General features: G+C 43.2%; 1 protein-coding gene across 1 annotated transcript in view; it reads left to right on the top strand.

Moving 5' to 3' along the window:
• Positions 1-22,811, top strand: part of LOC115146011 (neuronal PAS domain-containing protein 3) — a 346,013-nt gene that overhangs the window by 160,450 nt on the left and 162,752 nt on the right.

Here is a 22,811-nt window from a genome sequence, read left to right as displayed (position 1 = left end):
GAGAGAGAACTGTTAGCTAGCTACTTTTTGTTGCCTGCCCAGGTCTCATATCTATTTTTATAAATAGTGATTGAAGACCGAAGAACGCATGTTATTGTTGGGAGAAGGTGAATATCACTCCTGTTCCTGCAGGATTCCCACGGGACCATATAAGACCCGTGGGAATCCTGTTACTGTGTCAACCTCTACCACACAGGACCAAAGCTGAGGCATTGTTCAAGCCTTCTAGCATTACTGCATTAATGCTCTGCCTTGATTCTTGAACATACAACCAATGTTCCCTCTATTTTCTGGGGGCACTGAGCAAATTTCAGATCTGCTGAGCACAAACTGTGAAAAGTCTGTGCAACTTCCGGCACACGTTTCTGTAAACACTGAGGCTGTACCCGCTTTAAAGTGGCAATGTGTTACTTTTGGCTCGACCCGACCAAATTCACATAGAAATGTGAGTTATAGATCTATCATTCTACCTAAAGAATAAGTGTAAGAAGCGGTAGATCTGTTCTATGTACGCTATTTCTATGGTTCCCATTCTTAAGTTTTGTTTTTGAGTCTTTTACTTTCGGTTTTGTACACCAGCTTCAAACAGCTGAAACAACAATATTTTTGGTTATGGAAAATATATTTCATGGCGGTTTAGTTGGTACAATGATTATCTACACTGTACTAGCCTATTATTTGTCACAAAAACTGAAGCGAAACTGCAACCAGGAAATGGCGGAGCGATTTCTGCATAGTGTAACTTTAAGTTACAGTTTTAGCAGTGGCCAAGTAGGCTACTGCGGCTATTTGATCATATTGTAGGCCTACCAGGGTGGCCCGATTGGTTATGGTGCACGGGTCAATGTACGGGCCTGAGTCGTGCCTGTCAATGCAATAGACTCCTACTCCAATGCACTCTGCCTACAAGAAAATCTCTTGCACAGTTAGTTTTGCATACTAAGTCTTGCATTGTTTATTTTTAGTATGTCACATTGAAAATGGCTAATATTGCGTTGATTCAAGCACAATTCCCACAGTAGAGCAAAACGTTGATAGTGTTAACTAAAGGGGAACACTCTAGAAAGATAAGTGAAGTACATTCTTGTGCTTCTCTGCAGGAGGCCTTTTGCCTCTTGGTAGGCCGTCATTGTAAATATGAATTTGTTCGTAACTTACTTGCCTAGTTACGTAAAGGTTAAATAAAATAACAATGATTCTGAGCAGCAGGTCGAGGGGAGCTGCGAACCCACACACGTGTGCAGCTGAGAGGGAACAATGCATACAACCTTTTGAGGCATACATAAATGTTTCATCCATAAAGATTATACATTTGAAAGTCCATCCTTTAATACTTATATTATACTCAGTTATTATAGATTCATATTCTAGTTTATTATGTCATTTATGCCTTATTTTTGGTTATGTAGAAATATATTTGTATTACAGTACGGTTAAATTATTTTATACGATGGCATTGTTGAATACTTGTTTCTTATTGGCTTGAAGGGCATTCTAGAGCGTACCTTATTTCCCTGTAACACACGGTATATTTGCGCGGTAGAATTCAATGGCTGTAGTTAATTCTTACATGTTCTATGTTTGAGCTGCTTTTGAAAGCAAAAGTCAAATTGAAAACATTATTGGGGTTGTTGAATTCAATTTTCATAGGACTGAAGGTTTGGTTAGCTGAACTAGCAAGTAGGTTTGTTTGCTAGCTACTTCAGTGGATGTTGAACACATTTCTAGCGGAAAATGTGTTCAATTGTAGCCCTGGTATAAAAGAGACAATTAACTCGGTGCTCTATGTGCTCTCTGGAAAGGAATGCAGCTCCGTGGAAGGTCATTTCCACTCCGCTAGCGCGTCGTGGAACACACCTACCACGTCGTTCATTCTTTTCCATGGAACGCATAGACATAGCCCCTCGTTGATTATCCCTTACATAATTGAATTATGAAACTATGATAATGGTTAACCCCGTTAGTCCTGAGGGTATTTTGCTTGTGTCTTGTCTTTTTAATATTTTATATAGTGCTGCTTATCTCTATACATAAGCCCAAAGGGTTTGCTGTAAATCAGTAAAGCAAAAACATCATTTGATACTACAGCTGATATGAAAGTGTAAGCTGGTAACCATGCTGACATGTAATCTTTTTGTTTTGGGAGTTGTTGATCATCAAGCTATCTTTATTTCCTGTAGTCTACATTTTTGTAATCTACATTTTAACCTGGATTGCCACAATATCCTTTCTAGGTTTCTTCCTAGGTTCTGGCCTTTCTAGGGAGTTTTTCCTAGCCACCGTGCCTCTACACCTGCATTGTTTGCCTTTGGGGGTTTTAGGCCGGGTTTCTGTACAGCACTTTGTGACATCGGCTGATGGGAAAAGAGCTTTGTAAATAAATGTAACTGATTGATTGATGTTATTGGATGCATTTTGACTTGGAGCGGCACACAGAGAATGCGGTGGCTCGTTCTAATCGTGCAAGTTTATTGATCGAAGATATCAACAACGACGAAAACCCTCCAGGTCGCGTAGATGTCTTCCAATGGGGTTTGCTTCCTCCCAGCCTTGTCCCACAGTGAACATTGTGTTGTCATGCATGATGTGAACACGAATAAAAAGAGGTTGTAGCAGAAACGCTGCCCCCTTTAGTCCCATGAGACACAGTGGCAGCCATATGCCCTATTAAACATGTGCTGAATTGAAAGTGACATCTTCCTGCATTTACCTCAGATCCCCAGGTTTAGTGGGTTGGGAAGGGGAAGGAGGGAAGAGAAGGGAGGGATGTTTCCCTTATGGTTATCAACGGCAGAGAACAACCTCGATTTCATAGTCAATTTCAATAACAGAAACAGCAACTAATGTGTATAATGTCTGTTGTTTGTATACTGAATACGGAGGATATTGATATTTGTGATCTGGCTATGCCTTTTTTAATTGGCTTAAATAAAGTTGCATTGAATTGAAACTCACCCACTGGCAACATTTCTAAAAATGTCATTCTACCGGGGATGTTAACAATCTGGTGACGCAGCATCGTGACGGCAGCCCCCTCTCACTATAAGTGAACACTTTCCCTGCGAACACTTTCCCTGCGACAGGTTAAGTGTCTGACAAGAAAGCGGAAATGTATAATTAACATCAATAGCAGGCTAGAAGTCTGTCGAGGCGTGGCCTTTTCAAGGAAGGACTTGTTCCTGGCAAATTGTCCCCATTAATCTTCAGCTTAATTGATTGTGAAAAGTTTTAGGATGACATTTAAAAAAAGCATGCACGGCCGGTGATTGATTTGGGGAAAATGAACTAATAATGAATGCAAGGCAGTCATTACTTGTTGAGCACAGCGGCTAATTTTAGACAGATTAGAGTGGGTTTGATAGTGCTTAATAAAGAGGACGGCTTGATGAGCTCCTCTGTGTCTCTACACTACTCTCTCTGCTCTACTCTACCTGCCTGTCTGGCCTCTCAGGGCTTAACCAGTGCTCATTACTCTGAGTGACTCTGTCTCTGCCTAATGCCAACAGCTAAGGGGACTTATCCAAAGCCAAACTCAATAAGATGCACTAGCAGAGCCTTTTACCATTTCTCCCCTGTATTTTTACCTAACTCACCAAACATTCCATGACAATTTTTGGAAAACTCCAAACCAAACCTAAATTGAAAAATGGTCCCCTCTTTGTTGAAACCATTCAAACACGTATAGAATGTGTAACACATTTGTTTTTACAGCCCTGTTTCAGAATGTGTTTACAAAGACAGGACGTCACGTAGCTTAGCGGTTAAGAGCATTGGGCCACTAAACAAAAAGTCACTGGTCCGAATCCCATGAGTCGAGAAATCTGTGGATGTGCCCTTGAGCAAGGCACTTGACCCTAATTGCTCCTGTATGTTGCTCTGGATAAGAGCATCTGCTAAATGACAAAAATGTCAATGTACACATTCTACATAGTAGTAGAAAATGATATGATAACAGTCATTACAATGAAAAATATATTCATCTTTGACCCCTTTGTCTGGTTGATTTTCTAAAGAGAAGTGTACCTGGGCCCTATACGTATGTGACAGGCTGGCAGGCCTGAGAGCAGTAGAAACAGTGAGAGCCCTAGAAGCACCGGGTTAGGTTGCTGTTTAATCTGACAGAGTGAGTGTAAATGTCTCCCGGGAACTGTGCCTGTCTCCTGTCCGGACCTAGTCATGTGACACGGGATTAATCATGCCCTGTGTGTGAGAGAATGGGACAGGGTGATGGCTCTGTGTGTGTGTGTGTGAACGGGACAGCGTTAGTAGCCATCTCTACGGCTCCGGCAGTTCCCTTTCATTGTGTCATGGTCCCCAGCTACCCGGCTACCATAGCTGCTTTGTTTTCCAGGCTCCTTTGACTCTGAGTGGCCCGGTTGACCTGGGAACGGGGCTGCATTCAAACAAGCCTTCTATGGTCTTTTTGTTTTCAGGCCCAAAAACATTGAATTGGTTGACAAACAAGTTTTGTCAATCCAAATAATCAATGAACTGATTTCATATGCGGAGATCAGGTTGGCAGCTGCATCTTCGTGCCGGAAGGAAGCCCTTTGTTTTTTCCCACCGTCCCTACTCCCCTCTACCCCCATCTCAGACGTTACAGAGAAGACAGGTTTTGGGGTGCCTTCGCTGTTAAGGGCGTTTTAAAAGTCGTTTTTCTATTCACGAAGGTGATTCACGAAGGTGTCGAGCTACAGTAACGCCATAGTCATGTAGCCTAAACAGACCCACTGGTACTAATCAGGGAGGGCAGAGATTGAGCTTGTTTTTGGAAGGTGTGTGTGTAGCTATAGAAGGCTGAGTCAAGGTGTGTGTGTGTTCAGGTCAATGTTAAGGTGTGTGTGTAGTTGTAGCAGGAAGATGGAATGCTGTGTGTTTAGGGGTGACAGTGAGCGAGACTCACTCTGTGTCTGTCTCTGTGGGGCCCTGGCCAATCACTGTCCAAAATAGTCTCTCTATCTCTGTGGCATTGTGGTCCCGGTAATGGCTCCTCCTCAGCAGAATTCCTCCCAGTGTCTCTCCCTCCCTGGCTGGAGGGAGGCCAGCAGCAGCCATAGAGGAGAGGGGAGAATAGAGGAGTGGAGAGGAGCGAGGAGGAAAGGAGAGAAGAGAAGCAATGAGGGGAGAGGAGAGGAGAGGCTGAAGGAGAGGAGAGGGGGGAAATGACAGCGCTCAGGGACAGTGTGTTGACCGTTTTGTCGTCTCCCACTGTGTGTTGTCATCTCTCCAGTCAGTGGGCTGGATTGGATGCGACAGCAGCAATAGGTCATTAACAGCAATGGGACATGTCCTCTGGCAGATAGACTGGGGGATGAAACACACAGACTAAATAGTAACATTGATATCACTGGCCCGTAATAGTTTTGCATGAGATAAATTATACGTTGGTTAATTTTTAAAAGCATTATAAAAGGACTCGCCTGCGTCTGAAGGGCAAAATGTCTGATGTGGGTGGAAGAGAGTAAGGGGTGGATGGTGGGTGGATGCCTCTCTCTTTTCATTTTCTCTCTCTCTCTCTCTCTCTCTCTCTCTCTCTCTCTCTCTCTCTCTCACAGTCTGTCTGTCCGTCCGTCTGTCTGTCCGTCCGTCCGTCCGTCTGTCTGCTCTCTCTCACCATGTATAACCAAAAACGTGTTAAACAGATCAAAATACATTTTATATTTTAAGATTCTTCAAAGTAGTCACCCTTTGCCTTGATGACAGTTTTGCATACTCTTGGCATTCTCTCAACCAGCGTCATGAGGTAGTCACCTGGAATGCATTTCAATGAACAGATGTGCCTTGTCATAAGTTCATTTGTTATTTCATAGTGTTGATGTCTTCACTACTATTCTACAATGTAGAAAATAGTCAAATAAAGAAAAACCCTTGAATGAGTAGGTGTGTCCAAACCTTTGACTGGTACTCAATTTCTCCCTTTCTCTCTCTCTCTTCAATCGTTATTGCATAATTGAAAATGGAGGGTGCCTTGACCTTCACCGCCCCCCGGACCCCAAACTCCCCCTCCCACAATGATCTCTGTTCAGTCCGAGACTCCTCTTGCCTCCGGAATGAGTCATCACACTACACCCTTATCCCTGCTGAGATGAAACAGATCTGTCTCACTTGTTGTCTGTTGTTTCTTGTGACAGAATGTGAAGAATGTACTTTTTTAAAGTAATCATTGCTTGAGGGTAGTAGCACTCTCACTCATACATGCATAAACGTAATGCAGAGAAGTTGAATATCCTCAATATGCAAAATTGCTCTTTGTTGGGAGTTATCAAAAGAAGCCGCATTTGATGTCTCTTTAAATGATCGGGAATCAACAGCATGTGTTGTTTGTAGATGAATGAGAGGCAGAGTGTAGTGAGGGCCAGACAGAAGGACTGCTAATTACAGAAAGGCTGTTGTAAAGAGTAGAAAGACTCCCAGCTTCTATCAGCACCTGTGGAGGGCAAGGGGGACAGGACACCCAACACGCCTTAATATGCCACACACCTTAAGGTCCAACACACAAATCTGTCAAATCTTTCATCTTGACTTCTTTCCTGGCGTTGTTTTTTCTCTCCCTCTTGTTTGGTTAGCTTTGTGGCGTTTGTTGTTTTCAGCGAGTCAGACTTGTGTGATAATGGGGCTCTGTTTCAAAAAGCCCTTGGTTTTCAAACCCCTTCCATCTCCACACCGGCGGAAGGAGAGAAAGACGCCTGCTTTAGAAACGACAGCTGTTTACATTTGCATAACATCAAGGAGGAGCCGGGCTGTGTGTTTGAGGCCCGTCTGTGTGCAGCTGTCACAAGTTGTAATCGCAGGTTGATTTGTGATTCGGGGAAAAAAATCGCCATTATGGCTCTATGCCTCTGTTGTTGTTGAGCAGCCGCTCAGAACAGTTTCGGTTTGTAGGCCTACTTAGAGGGAAAGAAAAAGACAAAGTGGATGGAGGCATTTTCCTCCTCCTCCTCCTCCTCCTCCCTATGCCAGAGACAGATCCATACTCTCTCCTCTCCTCTCCTCTCCTCTCCTCTCCTCTCCTCTCCTCTCCTCTCCTCTCCTCTCCTCTCCTCTCCTCTCCTCTCCTCTCCTCTTTTCCCCTCTACTCTCCTCTCCTCTCCTCTTCTGTCCTCTCCTCCTCTCCCCTCTCCTCTCCTCTCCACAGATCATGCAGAACTCCTCTGTCTATCACTGCTCTCTCTATTGACTGCGGTTCGTATGGCCATTGTTCCTCTTGTTGGGAAGCGATAAAGCCAGAGGTTAATTGGGAAAGTCCTGAAGCTGGCCTTTGTGCTCCGGTCTGGCCCCCAAACAAAACAGTCTAGGAATGTGAGCCATTACATCGAGCCCAGGCAGCTCCACTGTGTCTCTGTCACACCCACATGCCATTTATACTGCTTATCTATGGAGCTAGAGAATGGAGGTGGCAGTCCTAGAAGCACCATTCATTCTATCCCCAGCCCTACGAATGTTAACTACGACTGCAGTACGGAGTCTCTACTTGCTACCTCTCACGTTGTCATATAAAGCCACTGTTGTTGTCTTTTCATATCCCACCCGGGTCTGAGCATATGCATTAATTCCAGTTAACACTCAATAATTGCAGGTGGCCATGGCACAGAGGTGTAACAACGTCTCAGTCGTGATCAGCTTGCAGTAATGGTAGATTATTGAGACATTTTTGTCAAATTCAATTTGAAATTGCCCTGTCAACCAACCACACACAAACTGCGCATGGATTTTCATCTGTCATGGTTTTTTTATCAGTCGTCTCCATGTAACACATTCTGTTGGTAGAAAAGCAGGTCTGATGTTTTGCTCTCTCTCTGCAGTGTAAAGGGTCACCACTCCATGCTTTTATCTCAGCTCGTTGAAAACCGCTGTCTCCCATACTTGATAGTTATTCTTTTGTTTACTAATGTGCTGTTGAAAGCAAACATGTCAGAGCCCTTCTTGCTGTGGTTCACTACATTGCATAACATAATGGGAGGGGAATTTACATACCCACACGCACACACACACACACACACACACACACACACACACACACACACACACACACACACACACACACACACACACACACACACACACACACAGTGAGCCCAGTCCAGCTCGCCGCCGGCTTCTTCTCAACCAACTGATGATGAGCGGTTCATTTCGATGCAGGATCTGGATGGGCCTCTGACAGACAGACACAACAGACAGACAGACAGACAGACAGACAGACAGATGTCAAATGTAACGATTATGATAATATTTCAGTGTGTTCCATGTGAAATGAATCGCTGACAGTCCAATGTGTCAGAGGTGCGCCGTAGTGAGATGTTGGGTACAGATGTGCTCTGAGGTCCACGGGGTTCAGGTTAGGAATGGAAGGCAGACCAACACAGGTGTTATTGATGTGCAGCAGATGGATGGTGGATCCAGAGTGCAGGTGTCGTAGGTATGCAAGTGTGATGGGATACAGGTATGATAGGTATGCAGGTGTGATGGGATACAGGTATGATGGGTATGCAGGTGTGATGGGTATGCAGGTGTGATGGGATACAGGTATGATGGGTATGCAGGTGTGATGGGATACAGGTATGATAGGTATGCAGGTGTGATGGGATACAGGTATGATGGGTATGCAGGTGTGATGGGATACAGGTATGATAGGTATACATTTTACATTTACATTTAAGTCATTTAGCAGACGCTCTTATCCAGAGCGACTTACAAATTGGTGCGTTCACCTTAAGACATCCAGTGGAACAGCCACTTTACAATAGTGCATCTAAATATTTTAAGGGGGGTGAGAAGGATTACTTTATCCTATCCTAGGTATTCCTGAAAGAGGTGGGGTTTCAGGTGTCTCCGGAAGGTGGTGATTGACTCCGCTGTCCTGGCGTCGTGAGGGAGTTTGTTCCACCATTGGGGGGCCAGAGCAGCGAACAGTTTTGACTGGGCTGCGCAGGAACTGTACTTCCTCAGTGGTAGGGAGGCGAGCAGGCCAGAGGTGGATGAACGCAGTGCCCTTGTTTGGGTGTAGGGCCTGATCAGAGCCTGGAGGTACTGAGGTGCCGTTCCCCTCACAGCTCCGTAGGCAAGCACCATGGTCTTGTAGCGGATGCGAGCTTCAACTGGAAGCCAGTGGAGAGAGCGGAGGAGCGGGGTGACGTGAGAGAACTTGGGAAGGTTGAACACCAGACGGGCTGCGGCGTTCTGGATGAGTTGTAGGGGTTTAATGGCACAGGCAGGGAGCCCAGCCAACAGCGAGTTGCAGTAATCCAGACGGGAGATGACAAGTGCCTGGATTAGGACCTAGGTATGCAGGTGTGATGGGATACAGGTATGATGGGTATGCAGGTGTGATGGGATACAGGTATGATGGGTATGCAGGTGTGATGGGATACAGGTATGATAGGTATGCAGGTGTGATGGGATACAGGTATGATGGGTATGCAGGTGTGAGCTGGGTGCAGGTGTCGTAGGAAGGCAGGTGTGATGGGATACAGGTATGATAGGTATGCAGGTGTGATGGGATACAGGTATGATGGGTATGCAGGTGTGATGGGATACAGGTATGATAGGTATGCAGGTGTGATGGGATACAGGTATGATAGGTATGCAGGTGTGATGGGATACAGGTATGATGGGTATGCAGGTGTGAGCTGGGTGCAGGTGTCGTAGGAAGGCAGGTGTGATGGGATACAGGTATGATAGGTATGCAGGTGTGAGCTGGGTGCAGGTGTCGTAGGAAGGCAGGTGTGATGGGATACAGGTATGATAGGTATGCAGGTGTGATGGGATACAGGTATGATAGGTTTGCAGGTGTGATGGGATACAGGTATGATAGGTATGCAGGTGTGATGGGATACAGGTATGATGGGTATGCAGGTGTGAGCTGGGTGCAGGTGTCGTAGGAAGGCAGGTGTGATGGGATACAGGTATGATAGGTATGCAGGTGTGAGCTGGGTGCAGGTGTCGTAGGAAGGCAGGTGTGATGGGATACAGGTATGATGGGTATGCAGGTGTGAGCTGGGTGCAGGTGTCGTAGGAAGGCAGGTGTGAAAGGTGTGAGCTGCGTACAGCCTTCTGCAAGTGTCTTCTAAGAGGCAGCTCCTTACAAGTGGCTAGTAACTCTTTGTCAAGTCAGTTAAACAGAGAGGAAGTACAAATAAGTACTTTATGAGGCTTTATTATGAGGGAAATGTAACAGAAGCAGTAAACTAAAGACAGGTCATTGTTTACATATCCAGGCACACACACACACACACACACACACACACACACACATACACACACACATATAGTATGGATTTTACATAACGGTAGCTGGCACAGCACTGAGGTGTGATTTCATCTCTATTTCACCATGGCTCCTGTGGCAGCATGACCTGACGTCAGGCTAGAATCTTGAGGAGTAAAAGATCAATGTCGAACATCGAGCCAGGCATTCTGATTACCAGCCCTCCTCTATACTTCCTGTGCAGCCCCCATGCCCAGACCCACCCTTCATTAGCAATGGGAATTCGGACAGAGAGGGGAAAAAACAGGGCCCTTATTATTTATGCAGTCAATAGCAAGGGCTTGTCTGCATTCATAATTGTTTGATTTTATAGGCCAGTCTTTAAACAAACATTGTCTATGGTAATGTGATGCCCTGACGGATGGCGAAAGGTTTTGTCTGTGAATATCATTTGGATAATTAAAAATGACAGATGAAATCGCCCGCTGTCTTGACCCTCACTTTGTTCCCCGAGTGATGGCGAGGAGATGCTGATTGCTGTCAATCAGGGGCCTTGGGAGGATTGGGGAAACTCTGGCAGCCCTGAACCCTGACCCGCACTGTTGATCTGAAATAGATAACAACCTTGAAATACCTGCAGAATTTAAACAGCTTTGCTCTGTGTCGAGAGCCGGGGCGCCTTCCCAAAAGAGCCCCCTTAACAAACCCCCTCCCTCCTTCTCTCTCTTTCTCCTCCCTAGCTATATTTCTCTCTCTCTCTCTCTCTCTCCCCCTCTCGCTCTCTCTCTCCGTCTCTCCCTCTCTCTCACTCTCTCTCTCTCTCTTTCTCTCTTTCACTTACTCTCCATACTCCATCCCCAGGTCTGAGCAGCTGTGCAGATTACACACCTCCTGATATGACCCAGACCCAACAATAAGGGAAGGGAAGGGAGCACAGGGATACAAATTAAAACATCAATCTAATGGCCTTCAGATTTACTTCAGATCTCAGATCAGGCTGCAGTTCTCGGCTAGAATGACTTTCCCCTCAATTTCTTCTCAATTGAATTGCATTTGAACTTGTTAAACTACTAACCTAGTAGTGTTGTCCCCCAGAATGCGCTCTCTCTGTCAAACTCTCTATACAGATGCCGTATCTTAATTTGATCATCCTGTTGTTGCAGGAATTTTATGTTTCTAAAGTGTGTAATTTCCTCTTAAAAATGTCAGACTTGTTATGCCCAAATGAAAAATGGATCAACCCCTAAAAAAATGTTCATTATGATCTTCTCCATTATAATTCACATTTCAAGTTGCTGCAGGATTATTTTCCTGCTGTCAGACACTAGCTCGAACAAAGATATGGTATCTGTACACTGAATTTACAAAACATTAAGAACCACTTCCTAATATTGAGGGAAATGTGTCTTCCGCATTTAACCCAACCCCTCTGAGTCAGACTACCATAATCAACATCCATGGCGCCCAGGGAACAGTGGGTTTATTGCCTTGCTAATAAGAATGACAGATTTTGAACTTGTCAGCTCGGGGTTTCAATCTGGCAACATTTCGGTTACTGGCCCAACGCTCTAACCACCGGCCTACCTGCCGCCCACACCTGGTAAGTCATAGAAAGAGCAGGTGTTCTTAAAGTGGAACTGACAGCATTTTAGCAACATGAAATCTTATTCAAATCTGTTCATATACACAAAAAATGATCTGACTGCATCGCAGTGCTAGCTGTGCCACCAGAGACTCTGGGTTCGAGCCCAGGCTCTGTCGCAGCCAGCCGTGACCGGGAGGTCCATGGGGCGACGCACAATTGGCCTAGCGTCGTCCGGGTTAGGAAGGGTTTGTCCGGTATGGATATTCTTGTCTCATCGCACACTAGCGACTCCTGTGGCGGGCCGGGCGCAGTGCACGCTAACCAGGTTGCCAGGTGCACGGTGTTTCCTCCGACACATTGGTGCGGCTGGCTTCCGGGTTGGATGCGCGCTGTGTTAAGAAGCAGTGCGGATTGGTTGGGTTGTGTTTCGGAGGACGCATGGCTTTCGACCTTCGACTCTCCCGAGCCTATACGGGAGTTGTAGCGATGAGACAAGATAGGAACTACTAACAATTGGATACCACGAAATTGGGGAGAAAAGGGGGTAAAAAAATATATAATAATAATAAATATCTGACAAGAGAACCCTTATATTTAGTCATTTTCACGTTTTCATAAATTCTTTGAATGTTTGGGAATTACGTACAATAAGGTATTTGTGAAAATGTTATAACAATATAGAGTGGGAAAGTGGCAATTAATATGCACTGCAGTAAATAAAAATGAATAAAAACATTTGTCTCATCCAGGACCGGAGTCTATGCAGACTGAGGCACCATAGCCAATCAGAGCTACAGTAAGGCCTTTATGAAAACAAGCCATTTGACACATCATTCACTTTGAACTGGTCTGTGTGTTTACAGGCAGTTGCAACAACTCAACTTTAGATCGTTAGAACTCAAACGCCAAAGGCCACCTGAATGGATTTCTGAAAATATGTCAATACCACAGGAGTCTTCTTACATTTGGGAACTTTACAGTCCTATTGATCAGTCCATTTTGCATACCGCCCCAACAGATCCACATATGATGCAGTCTCTATTGCCCTCCACACTGCCCTTTCCCACCTGGACACAAGGAACACCTACAGTTGAAGTTGGAAGTTTACATACAGTTAGGTTGGAGTCACGAAAACTAGTTTTTCAACCACTCCACAAATTTCTTGTTAAGAAACTACAGTTTTGGCAAGTCGGTTAGGACGTCTACTTTGTGCATGACACAATACATTTTTCCAACAATTGCTTACAGACAGATTATTTCACTTATAATTCATTGTATCACAATTCCAGTGGGTCAGAAGTTTACATATACTAAGTTGACTGTGCCTTTAAATAGCTTGGAAAATTCCAGAAAATGATATCATGGCTTTAGAAGCTTCTAATAGGCTAATTGACATCATATGAGTCAATTGGAGTTGTAAATGTGGATGTATTTCAAGACCTACCTTCAAACTCAGTGCCTCTTTGCTTGACATCATGGAAAAATCAAATGAAATCAACCAAAACCTCAGAAAAAAAATTATAGACCTTCACAAGTCTGGTTCATCCTTTGGAGCAATTTCCAAATGCCTGAAGGTACCACGTTCATCTGTACAAACAATAGTACGCAAGTATAAACACCATGGAACCACGCAACCGCCATACCGCTCAGGAAGGAGACTCGTTCTGTCTCCTGGAGATGAATGTGCTTTGATGCGTAAAGTGCAAATCAATCCCAGACCACAGCAAAGGACCTTGTGAAGATGCTGGAGGAAACAGGTACAAAAGTATCTATATCCACAGTAAAACGAGTCCTATATCAACATAACCTGAAAGGCCGCTCAGAAAGGAAGAAGCCACTGCACCAAAACTGCCATAATAAAGCCAGACTACGGTTTGCAACTGCACATGGGGACAAAGATTGTACTTTTTGGAGAAATGTCCTCTGGTCTGATGAAACAAAAATAGAACTGTTTGGTCGTAATGACCATCATTATGTTTGGAGGAAAAAGAGGGAGGCCGAAGAACACCATCCCAACCGTGAAGCACGGGGGTGGCAGCATCATGTTGTGGGGGTGCTTTGCTGCAGGAGGGACTGGTGCACTTCACAAAATAGAGGCATCATGAGGGAGGAAAATTATGTGGATATATTGAAGCAACATCCCAAGACATCAGTCAGGAAGTTAAAGCTTGGTCGCAAATGGGTCTTCCAAATGGACAATGACCCCAAGCATACTTCCAAAGTTGTGGGAAAATTACTTAAGGACAACAAAGTCAAGGTATTGGTGTGGCCATCACAAAGCCCTGACCTCAATCCTATAGAAAATTTGTGGGCAGAACTGAAAAAGTGTGTGTGAGCAAGGATGCTTGCAAATCTGGCTTAGTTACACCAGCTCTGTCAGGAGGAATGGGCCACAATTTACCCAACTTATTGTGGGAAGGTTGTGGAAGGCTACCCGAAACGTTTGACCCAAGTTAAACAATTTAAAGGCAATGCTACCAAATATTAATTGAGTGTATGTAAACTTCTGACCCACTGGGAATGTGATGAAATAATTAAAAGCTGAAATAAATCATTCTCTCTACTATTAATCTGACATTTCACATTCTTAAAATAAAGTGGTGATCCTAACTGACCTAAAACAGGGAATTTATACTCGGATTAAATGTCAGGAATTGTGAAAAACTTAGTTTAATTGTATTTGGCTAAGGTGTATGTAAACTTCCGACTTAAACTGTAAATTATAATTGGAATTAACTCTGGAATTTACTTTAGATCTTATGTCTTGTAGTTATTGTACATTTTTGTTATGACAGTACTGTCGCATCTTGCAATTAACGTTTGACCATGTTTTCGTGTAGTATTTGTAAACTGTGGTGTTGACAGTGAGTAGATCATGTCTTCTCCTCCTCAGCATTAGTATTCTCCCACAGATCAGTGGCATAACACCACACACAACACTATTTGATCATTTGAATGAGTTACTTTGAGATTTACAACAACAGCAACAGTCAGGCGGGCGGCTCGGAGCAGAAAAATGGATCCATGGTGCGTTCCCAATCCCTGACAATGTCTGATCTCCCAAAACACTGGAGCATTATAAACCAAATGACAAACGAATGAACACCACAATGAGAAGTCTGTGGGATTATATATCTATCTGCTTCTAAAAGAGAGGAGAGGGGGGGGGAATATTCAAAAGAGTTGAGCTGAGACGATGGGACACACACACACACACGGGAGGCTGGGAGGGAGGATGTCTTCTCAACAGAGCGTCTGACTTTCTAATAACGAGAGGGGAAATGTAAACCTCCATCTCCAAATACTGAGCCCAAATCCTTCCAGTAGGAAATTAATCCTCTCATTGCTCTGTTCCGTCGTTGTGTTGCCACTAAGGGAATTGGATCCCATTGAATAATTTCATTATAACTTGTGAGCATGTGGATTAATAGGAGGTTTTACTGTAAAGGAGACGGGAGGCTTTTCTTCTCTCACCCCCCTCCACCCTCCTCTCTTTCTCAGTACCTGCTGCTGCTGGGAGGGACACATCAACAGCCTAAAATGACACCCACGTTAATTACAGTCCATGCTTTCCCCATCAGAAAATGTATGTTTGTATTGATTTTCGGAGGTAAGCTTTATTTTGTATTGTTACCAGGCAAATAAGTAGGTCTATATTATCCGTATCATATGAATGCATTACAGAGGACGCATTATGCTCCATAAACTGTACATTTAAATACAAAATGCACCAAAAAAAATGCATGTATTCGTTTCCGTTTAAATATATTGAATTAAAATATGAATCGCGGTAGGTAATAGATGCCGGCACACCAGCAGCAGCAACAGTACACCCTAGTAGGAGGTTCAGAGGTTCTCTCATCGGAGACTTGTTGTTATTGATTATGAAACACTGTCAATCTGAGCTTAATGGCATTAGGTCTGACTGAGGAGGCTTGTTAGAACTATACCCACCATGGACATGAAGGAAACATGAACTCTGGGGTGGGGACGATACAGCTTGGGTCATTAAGGAAGAGAAAATGGAATTGATTTGGTTTTTAGAAGTGTCCTGACTTTATTCAGGCATAGTGTGAGTTGTGAGTTTCAAGCATTGTGTTTTAGTATAACTATTTGTTACAAACAGTGATTTATTAACCACATATTAACCACCTATTGCAGTGGAATGAATTTAATTCCTAATATCTCTGTTTGGGACTGTATGGAAAAGGTGTGCCTATTGTTTGCCTTGCCAGTGCCACAGAGAGTTTTTGTCGCGATGAATCCTTTCCCTTCCAAAAACATTACCCTAACCCTCAGTGAGTCACTTCTCATAATTATACACATTCGGAGTGAAATTGTCGTTAATGAAATGGGAACGCCTCCATAGTTTTGCGCCTTTGCACTTTGACTGGAGCAGTGCAGAGAGGTGTGGGCCAGGAGCCAGTGCACTTAGCTGAGAAGGAAAGGCAGGGGAGGGAGCAGCTGGCGATGGGGGCCCCTAGGGGCCCTGGGGTGGGAGAGGGGAGAGGAGGTACTGCTCTCCTGTCTACAAGGTGATTAGAGCACAGAAAAACTAACTTCCAGCTCTCTGATCTCATAGTCCTCACTGTTACTGTTCTTTGACATGGCTTTTGCAGGCAGCATTGTTAGTTGTTTCCCTTTGTTTCGCTCTCATCCTATCTTGCCTCCTGATTAAAGACTGGAACTTTGACGACTACTAGGTATTTTTAAAGCTCCCGCTTTGGGCTGGATGTGTCACTGTGTAGTTCATACATGCATCATCTATGAGAAGAATTACTGTCTTACCTCAATTAGCCACCAAATCTCTAGTTTGAAGGCGACTGTTTTTCTGGAGGCTGTGCTGTGCCATTTTCCCCAAATGTTCCCCCACATGGGCTAGCAATTCGAGTTCCAGCCAATGAGTTTCAGCCCTTCGCCATTTGCGTGATAGCTAGCAGAGGCAACAGAGCAATGATGTGGTGCCCGTATCTGCACATATGTGACGTAGTAGTATATCATTTTCGGGGACCACTTTTGGTTCGTGAGCGCTACTTTCAGAACTACTGGCTAAAGAGTATACAAAAGTACTGAAGAATCTAAATCTGGTTATATTTACCCGTGTAGAAAAAGGGGTTTGTGAAGAAGTTAAGGAGAGCAAGTGTCTCAGTTTTGTTTGGTGGGAGAGTTTGTTCCTATGATCTACCCTTCTCCCATGTTATTCCTCTGTTTAGTTCTGCATCCGATCTGAATATTCTAGCATACTGTTTTATAGCACTTTGAATTTGTCATCTAGGAATCGTAAACTGCTCCCGGCTCCATCTTGATTTGGCTGGAATGAGAGCCCCCTACTGCTTATGGAACTAACGTTGGGTTTTAATTGCATGAAACATGGCCTGCACCAGAGGATTGTCTGTATGAACAGCTTTTATAGACCTTTCATGATGAACCACATTCAGCTGTAGCCGACATGTCAAACACAGCCAGCCACTCTGCTTACAATACCCACAACACAGACCTCCTTGGGTTTTATAGACGCTCGTCGTTAATGACATTTGATGTTTTCCCTCAAAAAACACTCCTCGTAAACGTAGGGTCTGGCGTAGCCCGGAGTGGAGCTGAGCGTCAGAGCACCAGAGAAGTAGGCCATGGTTCAGACTACAGGTCTCGTCTGGCGTTAGCTAGCCTTCTTTCCTCCAAACTCCAAGGGAGTTTTGGCTAAAGCTTAACCTTAACGCTCACTCAGTCTACGGCCAATCTGGTGAGCTTTTAGTTGTGACTGACTTGACTGTTTCCCCCTCGGCCTGAGATCATGAGCCAATCACTGGTGCACAACTGTCTTTACATTCTTTGTGAAACTTCGGTACCACTTCAGACTCCAGTGACTCACTATTGAGTCACTACTGGCTATTTCTGTGTTGGAAATTCGCCTGCTAGAGACAGTGGTTCAATACAGTGTTCACCATTTTACTAGCTAGACTTTAGCTGTTAGAAGCTGAGAGGGAAATGAGTGGTTTCACATTCCAACCACAAACTATTGCAAAATATTTTGAAGATAAAGATGCATGCTATAGAATACTTACTATGTGGTTGTTCTGGATCAACTAAGCAAGCTATTTACTTTATCATGTGGTTTCTATGAGACAGTTAAATAGACTGTTATTGTTAACCGAGCTAAAAGTATGCTATTGTTAAGAGGAAACTAAAGAGAGTTCTCCTAACAAGATGTTTGCCTTAGCAACATAATCTTAAACTGCTCCCTCCTCCACCTCAGGTTGAGTGGGAAACGTTGTGTACTCACACAAACCTGTGTTTTGAGTGAAAGGAAAGTTGAATGAAATACCTTATACACTGCAGTCATACGGATCACGTCGGTGGGGACGTGTTTTTTTTGTGAAGATGTTAACCGTTTCAATCACCTCAGAACCACAAGCGTGTGGTCTATAAAAACAGAGGAATGGTATTATCACCAGCAGAGCAGCAGGAAGTGTAATAGGAACAGGACCTCCCCTCTGCTCTGTTACAGTAGCTGTAAAGCCTACTGACCTTGATACATCTCCCTATGGAACTGGGAACATATTTAAAAGAGGTGTCATATACTGTCCTGACTGTCTGGGGTGGTTCTCTAATCAACCACTGTTTCCCTCGGCCACCACCATCACCACCAGTCTCTCTCTCTCTCTCTCTCTCTCTCTCTCTCTCTCTCTCTCTCTCTCTCTCTCTCTCTCTCTCTCTCTCGCGCGCTCTCTCTCTCTCTCTCTCTCTCTCTCTCTCTTCTCTCTCTCTCTCTCTCTCTCTCTCTCGCTCAGCCTGTAGTGGCTGGGGTCTACAGCATGCAAAGCCTCCTTCTTTCCTCCCCTTGCTCAGCCCCTTCTGACAGCCACTAATAATAACGCATGAAGACAGTCAGACAAAATGAAGACAAATGCGACACGCTGCCCCGGAATCATAATCCTCTCCCAGGCTTCAGTGAAAGAGATGTCCTAACTGTACCAAGATGTTCTTTATAGCAGTTCCCCTGACCCACCCGCCCTCACGTCAGCCTGCACGCTCCCCAAAGCCTTCCCCCCCTTCCTCTCCCACCTCACCTCCCCACTGCTGCTTTAAAGCCCTCAGCCCTCCACATCCTCCTTATTTTCCTGCGGAAATCCATTAAGGCGACATATGGAGGCTGTTGGTTAGCCAGAGTGGAGGAGCGGCGAGGGGAGAGAGGAGCCAGCCTGCCAGGGCTAGGAGCAGGACAATAGTGGGGTTTGGTCTGTGGCGTACGGTACCGTACAGATGGGTATTGTAAAAGATTCATGAGGGGAATAAAAGATCTGAGGTAACATTTGGTTGGAGACGCCAAAGATGCAGGTGAGGAGGATGACAGCAGACAGACACAGCACAGACACACGGCCTGCTGTCTATCTACACGTGGATAGTTCAGATGAGATGAGCCCTGCTGTCTCATGTGGAGGAGCTAACACCTATCACATACAGGTGTAGGCATGGAAGTGTGGAAGTATTCATTAACATGCTGTGACTTCAACTAAATACTCATTCTTCAACAGCGTTTGAGAAGATATACAACAAGTATTCACAACCCTTGACTTTTTTCCACATGTTGTTGTGTTACAGCCTGAAAATGTAAATGTCTTGAGTCAATAAATCCTTGTATTATAGCAAAGCCTAAATATCTTCAGGAGTAAAACTTTGCTTAACAAGTCAGATAACAAGTTGCATGGACTAACTCGGTGTGCAATAGTGTTTAACATGATTTCTGAATGACTACCTCATCTCTGTACCCCACACATACAATTATCTGTAAGGTCCCTCAGTCAAGCAGTGCATTTCAAACACAGATTGGTAGATGGGTAAAACCATTTTTAAAGCAGACATTGAATATCCCTTTGAGCATGGTGTTATTAATGACACTTTGGATGGTGTATCAATACACCCAGTCACTACAAAGATACAGGGGTCCTTCTTAACTCAGTTGACAGTGAGGAAGGAAACTGCTCAGGGACTTCACCATGAGGCCAATGGTGATTTTAAACCAGTTACAGAGTTAAATGGCTGTGATAGGAGAACACTGAGGATGGATCAACAACATTGTAGTTACTCCACAATACTAACCTAAATGACAGAGTGAAAAGAAGGAAGCCTGTACAGAATACAAATATTCCAAAACATGCGTCCTGTTTGAAATAAGGCAACAGACACGGGGAGACAAATCCACATTTCAGCAGGACAATAACCTAAAACGCAAGGCCACATCTACACCTGCAGGTGCTTCTACACCTGCATTGCTTGCTGTTTGGGGTTTTAGGCTGGGTTTCTGTACAGCACTTTGAGATATCAGCTGATGTACGAAGGGCTATATAAATACATTTGATTTGATTTGATTTGATCTACGCTGGAGTTACTTACCAAGGTGACATTAAAAGTTCTTGATTTAAATCAGCTTGAAAATATGTGGCAAGACTTGAAAATGGATGTCTTGCAACGTTTAACAACCAACGTGACAGAGCTTGAATTTTTTAAACATTTTTATAATGAGCAAATATTGTACAATCCAGGTTTGCAAAGCTCTTAGAGACTTACCCAGAAAGACTCACACCTGTAATCGCTGCCAAAAGGTGAATCTAAACATGTATTGACTCGGGGGGTTGAATACTTATCTAATCAAAATATATTGGTGTTTTATATGCTATTAATAATAAAAACAAGTTCCAATTGTTCCGTTAGATTGTTGACAAAAGAAATGACAGTTCAATCCATTGGAATCACATTTTGTAACACAAATAAATATACAAGTCAAAGGGTGTGAATACTTTCTGAAGGTGCTGTATCCCATGTATCATTTAGTTTATTTTAGCACGGCTAAAGTTTACAGATGACCAATACATGTACTTGATGACTCGGATCATTATTGATTACATTAACATTGTATTTAGTATCATAGTACCAAAACTAGTCATTCATTTAAAACCTTATCCACATAAAAATCATCAATTAACAAAAAACAATTAGGACAATTCAATATTAAGATACAGGCCGATATGATGAAGCACGGTAGAGGCATGTGAGAGTTCATTATACCTTCCTCCATACAGGGCTAAAGTAGACTAGACGATGCAATTGTTCCTTCCTAATCTTCCTGTTGACAAGGGTCCCTCTACTGGCCAAACCGCAAAACAAAGCCCTTTGTTCCACAACTATACTGTACTACAGCAGTAGTAGCATTAGATCCCTTTGAACACAGTCTGATGAGCAAGCTCCCAGGCCGCATAGAGCTCAGCTCACCGCTCTGCTCCCTCCTTCTGCTGACACTTAAACAAACCAAACATGCTCTTTCAAAGGGACCTCTCCTCACCAGCGAGCCTCCGAACAGATAGAGCCCCTCTTTGATCCAGTCACCAGCACAGTGGGCTTTTTTAACAGGAGGAGAAGTATCAGTCATTACAGCCCCATTTCCCACTTCAAGGGGAAGCAACCTCAGCTGGACTGTCTGTCAGGTGAGAGAGGGAAAGCTGCACTGTCAGATAATCTCTTTCTGCTACTTGGCAAAACCCCCATGTAATTCCTTAATCAAGATTCTGAGAGCAGGTTGAGAAGCGGCTCAGTGTGTCCTAAAATGTTCTCTGGTCTAGAGGATCCTCTCTCTGCCTCAGTGACCTCACTGTAGACAAGGATTTGGGCAAGGTGAGCCACCTGTTCTGTTCTCGTCTGCAGAGAAATATAACCATATAAATTGAGAGAAATATAACTATATAAGTTGAGAGAAATATAGCCATATAAGTTGAGAGAAATATAGCCATATAAATTGAGAGAAATATAACTATATAAGATGAGAGAAATATAGCCCTATAAGTTGAGAGAAATATAGCCATATAAGATGAGAGAAATATAACTATATAAGTTGAGAGAAATATAACTATATAAGTTGAGAGAAATATAGCCATATAAGTTGAGAGAAATATAGCCATATAAGTTGAGAGAAATATAACCATGTAAGATGAGAGAAATATAACTATATAAGTTGAGAGAAATATAGCCATATAAGATGAGAGAAATATAACTATATAAGTTGAGAGAAATATAGCCATATAAGTTGAGAGAAATATAGCCATATAAGTTGAGAGAAATATAACTATATAAGTTGAGAGAAATATAGCCATATAAGTTGAGAGAAATATAACCATATAAGATGAGAGAAATATAACTATATAAGTTGAGAGAAATATAGCCATATAAGATGAGAGAAATATAACTATATAAGATGAGAGAAATATAAGTATATAAGTTGAGAGAAATATAGCCATATAAGGTGAGAGAAATATAGCCATATAAGTTGAGAGAAATATAGCCATATAAGTTGAGAGAAATATAACCATATAAGTTGAGAGAAATATAACTATATAAGATGAGAGAAATATAAGTATATAAGTTGAGAGAAATATAGCCATATAAGTTGAGAGAAATATAGCCATATAAGTTGAGAGAAATATAACTATATAAGTTGAGAGAAATATAGCCATATAAGTTGAGAGAAATATAACCATGTTTCTGGCTGTGACGAGAAACTACAGATGTAAGATCTTAATTTGATCCATCTTTTGTTGCTGAGAATTTTCCTGCACAATTGGAAATGCAAACTTGTAGTGTATTCGAGGTGTAAAAAGGCTTCTACAGTTTGTAAATTCCACTTTAAAATGTCAGACTGGATTTGCCCTGACGAAAAATGTAATCAACCCCTACAGAAAATGTCCATCAATTATAATACACATAATATTTCACATTTCCTGTTGCTGCAGGAATATTTTCCTGCTGTACCACACTGGATCAAATTAAGAGCCTACATCTGCACATAGACACAAAATGAATTAAATGTTTAACTATGTCTAAAAAGCATTCAATGAAACTAAAACAACTTAACGCAGCTACACAAATCTAAACTCAGAGCTCCATAGCCTGTGTATACTTATTTAGATTCAATGAACACTTATTCCATGTATATCTACCATTTCCCCACATTAGCATAGTATGGATTAGCAGTCT

Source organism: Oncorhynchus nerka, linkage group LG18 (assembly GCF_034236695.1).
Source record: "Oncorhynchus nerka isolate Pitt River linkage group LG18, Oner_Uvic_2.0, whole genome shotgun sequence".
Classification (NCBI taxonomy): domain Eukaryota; kingdom Metazoa; phylum Chordata; class Actinopteri; order Salmoniformes; family Salmonidae; genus Oncorhynchus; species Oncorhynchus nerka.
Note: the sequence above shows the minus strand (reverse complement) of the source record. Positions and strands in the feature narration are given on the sequence as shown.